Here is a 5,000-nt window from a genome sequence, read left to right as displayed (position 1 = left end):
GGAAAGGACCACGGTTGCCAAGGTTAGGCACCGGAATGCTTGGCCTTGGCTTGCCCTAGCAGGGCATTGCTGGGTTGGGCTCCCTTGGCCTTTTGGGCGCCTTGGACGATGTCTTGCGAAGACCATGGGCACAAGGCCATGGCATATGGTGAGGAAAGGACCACGGTTGCCAAGGTTAGGCACCGGAATGCTTGGCCTTGGCTTGCCAAAGCAGGGCATTGCTGGGTTGGGCTCCCTTGGCCTTCCGGGCGCCTTGGACACTGTCTTGGGAAGACCATGGGCACAAGGCCATGGCATATGGTGGGGAATGGACCACGGTTGCCAAGGCTAGGCATATAGAGAGGAATCGCATTTTTGCCCGGATAGGCACCGGAATGCTTGGCCTTGGCTTGCCATAGCAGGGCATTGCTGGGTTGGGCTCCCTTGGCCTTCCGGGGGCCTTGGACGCTGTCTTGGGAAGACCATGGGCACAAGGCCATGGCATATAGTGAGGAATGGACCACGGTTGGCAAGGCTAGGCATATAGAGAGGAATGGACCACGGTTGCCAAGGTTGCGCAAGTTTTGGGCATTTTTTGCCCGGATATGCCCAAGTATGCCCCGATAGGCCCGTTACGCCCCGGTATGAACGCGTATGCCCGGATAGACTCGGTATGCCTTGGGATACATGCGTATGCCCCGATAGGCTTGGTACGCCCCGATATGCGCACGTGTGCCCCAGTAGGGCTCGGTATGCCCCGGTATGTACGCGTGTGCCCCGATAGGCCCGGTATGCCCTGATAGGCCCGGTATGCCCCGATATGCACACGTGTGCCCCAATAGGGGTCGGTATGCCCCGGTAGGTACGCGTGTGCCCCGTAATGCACGTTTCGCAGATCTCCCCGCATGTCCCGCCCCTATATGTAATACTTACTTACTTACTTACTTTCTTTCTTGCTTGCTTGCTTGCTTGCAATGGTTGGGAGTGCCCGGCATGCCCCGCTGCAGAGACCAAGGGCGCAATGACTTGGCACCGCGGATGCCGGGACTCCGGCACTTCCCGTGGCACTGATGGTTGGTTCCAAAGACAAAAGGCCGTGCAAGGCCACCGCACCGCGGATGATTTTGCTCGTGCTGGCGCCGTTGTGTGGCCAAAGAACATGCGCGAATGCTCGTGTCGGAAGGGTTGGTGTCCTGGCCCCGCGGGTGTCACGAATGCTCGGTTGCGAAGACCATGGGACCAGAGCCATGGCACGTCGGATGATGGCTCCAGCTGGCGCCCCGGCACTTTCTGTGGCATTGATGCTCGGTTTCAAAGACAAACGTGCGCAGTGCCAGGGGACCGCGGATGACTGCTCGTGCTGGCCCCGTTGGGCGGCATTGATGGTCGGTTGCAAAGAAAATGCGCGATTGCTCGTGTCGGGGCCCGGCAAGCCAAGGCCAAGCGAGCCATGGCACGTCGGATGATGGCTCCAGCTGGCGCCCCGGCACTTTCTGTGGCATTGATGCTCGGTTTCAAAGACAAACGTGCGCAGGGCCAGGGGACCGCGGATGACTGCTCGTGCTGGCCCCGTTGGGCGGCATTGATGGTCGGTTGCAAAGAAAATGCGCGATTGCTCGTGTCGGGGCCTGGCAAGCCAAGGCCAAGCGAGCCATGGCAACGCGGATGATGGCTCGCTAGTGCTGGCGCCGTGCACAGTGGCCTCGCACACTCGCCCTGCACGCTTCCCTTGCACGCAGCCTTGCACACTAGCCTCGCATGCGAGCCTTGCACCCTAGCCATGCAAACTAGCCTTGCACGGTAGCCATGCACACAAGCCGTGCACATTAGCCATGCGCACAAGCCCCGCACACTAGCCTTGCGCACAACCCTTGCACACAAGCCATGCACTCGAGCAATGCACACAAGCCTTGCACTCAAGCAATGCACACAAGCCCTGGACACTAGCCTTGCACACGGGCCTGGCACACAAGCCTTGGTCACTAGCCTTGCGCACTAGCGTTCCACATGAGCCTTGCACACTAGCCTTGGACACTAGCCTTGCACACAGGCCTTGCACACTAGGCATGCTTGGGCGAGCTGATCCCGCATCAAGTCGACGGGTCTAGGCATTCTTGGGCGCAGATCCCGCATCGTCTCGTCGCGTCTGGGCGCAAACACGTCGCGTCTCGTTGCGTCTTCAGAAGTCGTCGCTAACAGCACCTTTGGTTGCCACTGGTGGTTAGGCTGGTTGGTTGCGCAAACCCTATAGGAGGGTGGCATGCTGGTGGGCGTTTTTGCCCGGATAGGCACTAGAATGTGCAGATTTTGGGCGTTTTTGCCTGGATAGGCTAAGGAATGGGCATGCTTTGGGCGTTTTTGCCCGGATAGGCACCGGAATGCTTGGCCTTGGCTTGTCCTAGCAGGGCATTGCTGGGTTGGGCTCCCTTGGCCTTTTGGGCGCCTTGGACGATGTCTTGCGAAGACCATGGGCACAAGGCCATGGCATATGGTGAGGAAAGGACCACGGTTGCCAAGGTTAGGCACCGGAATGCTTGGCCTTGGCTTGCCAAAGCAGGGCATTGCTGGGTTGGGCTCCCTTGGCCTTCCGGGCGCCTTGGACACTGTCTTGGGAAGACCATGGGCACAAGGCCATGGCATATGGTGGGGAATGGACCACGGTTGCCAAGGCTAGGCATATAGAGAGGAATTGCATTTTTGCCCGGATAGGCACCGGAATGCTTGGCCTTGGCTTGCCATAGCAGGGCATTGCTGGGTTGGGCTCCCTTGGCCTTCCGGGGGCCTTGGACGCTGTCTTGGGAAGACCATGGGCACAAGGCCATGGCATATAGTGAGGAATGGACCACGGTTGGCAAGGCTAGGCATATAGAGAGGAATGGACCACGGTTGCCAAGGTTGCGCAAGTTTTGGGCATTTTTTGCCCGGATATGCCCAAGTATGCCCCGATAGGCCCGTTACGCCCCGGTATGAACGCGTATGCCCGGATAGACTCGGTATGCCTTGGGATACATGCGTATGCCCCGATAGGCTTGGTACGCCCCGATATGCGCACGTGTGCCCCAGTAGGGCTCGGTATGCCCCGGTATGTACGCGTGTGCCCCGATAGGCCCGGTATGCCCCGATATGCACACGTGTGCCCCAATAGGGGTCGGTATGCCCCGGTAGGTACGCGTGTGCCCCGTAATGCACGTTTCGCAGATCTCCCCGCATGTCCCGCCCCTATATGTAATACTTACTTACTTACTTTCTTTCTTGCTTGCTTGCTTGCTTGCAATGGTTGGGAGTGCCCGGCATGCCCCGCTGCAGAGACCAAGGGCGCAATGACTTGGCACCGCGGATGCCGGGACTCCGGCACTTCCCGTGGCACTGATGGTTGGTTCCAAAGACAAAAGGCCGTGCAAGGCCACCGCACCGCGGATGATTTTGCTCGTGCTGGCGCCGTTGTGTGGCCAAAGAACATGCGCGAATGCTCGTGTCGGAAGGGTTGGTGTCCTGGCCCCGCGGGTGTCACGAATGCTCGGTTGCGAAGACCATGGGACCAGAGCCATGGCACGTCGGATGATGGCTCCAGCTGGCGCCCCGGCACTTTCTGTGGCATTGATGCTCGGTTTCAAAGACAAACGTGCGCAGGGCCAGGGGACCGCGGATGACTGCTCGTGCTGGCCCCGTTGGGCGGCATTGATGGTCGGTTGCAAAGAAAATGCGCGATTGCTCGTGTCGGGGCCTGGCAAGCCAAGGCCAAGCGAGCCATGGCAACGCGGATGATGGCTCCAGCTGGCGCCCCGGCACTTTCTGTGGCATTGATGCTCGGTTTCGAAGACAAACGTGCGCAGGGCCAGGGGACCGCGGAGGACTGCTCGTGCTGGCCCCGTTGGGCGGCATTGATGGTGTGTTGCAGAGAGCATGTGCGATTGCAAGTGTCGGCCGGGTTTGGGTTCCCTTGGGCTTTCGGGTGCCTTGGACGCTGTCTTGCGAAGACCATGGGCACAAGGCCCCGTCCTGGCCCCTTGTTCGATTCGCTCTCGTCTTGCGCTTGCTTCCAAGGTCCTCCATGACCTTCCCCATGGCCTTGCTAGATCCCCCCCATGACGCATGACCTCTGTCCGTTGATTGGTTTTGAGTGCACACCATGCCCGGCTTGGCACCGTGTTGTCGCGTGAGTGGCATTTGGATCGTGCATGCTGGTGGGCTACCTGCCAATGCGCACAAGCCTTGCACACTAGCCTTGCGCACGAGCCTTGCACAAAAGCCTTGGACACAAGCCTTGCGCACAAGCCATGCGCACAAGCCTTGGACGCTAGCCTTGCACACAAGCCATGCATACAAGCCTTGCTCACAAGCCTTGGGCACTGGCCCATCGCAGTAGCCTTGCACACAAGCCTTGCGCACTAGCTTTGGGCACGAGCCTTGCGCACTTGCCTTGGGCACTAGCCTTGCACACAACCCTTGGGAACTAGCCTTGCGCACCAGCCTTGCCCACAAGCCTTGCACACCAGCCTTGCACACTAGCCTTGCATACAAGCCTTGCACACTAGCCTTGCACACAGGCCATGCTCACTAGCCTTGGGCACTAGCCTTGCACACAGACCTTGGGCACTAGCCTTGCGCACTAGCCTTGCCCACGAGCCTTGCACACTAGCCTTGCACGCAGGCCTTGCACGCTAGGCATGCTTGGGCCAGCAGCTCCCGCATCAAGTCGGCGGGTGTAGGCACGGTTGGGCGCAGATCCCGCATCGCCTCGTCGCGTCTGGGCGCAAACCCGTCGCGTCTCGTTGCGTCTTCAGAAGTCGTCGCTAACAGCACCTTTGGTTGCCACTGGTGGTTAGGCGGGTTGGTTGCGCAAACCCTATAGGAGGGTGGCATGCTGCGGGGCGCTGGAATGCGCAGGCTTAGGGCGTTTTTGCCCGGATAGGCACTGGAATGTGCTGGTTTTGGGCGTTTTTGCCTGGATAGGCTAAGGAATGGGCATGCTTTGGGCGTTTTCCCCGGATAGGCACTGGAATGGGCTGGTTTTGGGCGTT

Source organism: Tasmannia lanceolata, unplaced genomic scaffold, assembly GCF_043159265.1.
Source record: "Tasmannia lanceolata isolate RefF3 unplaced genomic scaffold, GAP_Taslan_0.1 ptg000284l, whole genome shotgun sequence".
Classification (NCBI taxonomy): Eukaryota; Viridiplantae; Streptophyta; class Magnoliopsida; order Canellales; family Winteraceae; genus Tasmannia; species Tasmannia lanceolata.
The sequence above is the reverse complement of the archived record's forward strand: the minus strand, read 5'-3'. Positions refer to the sequence as shown.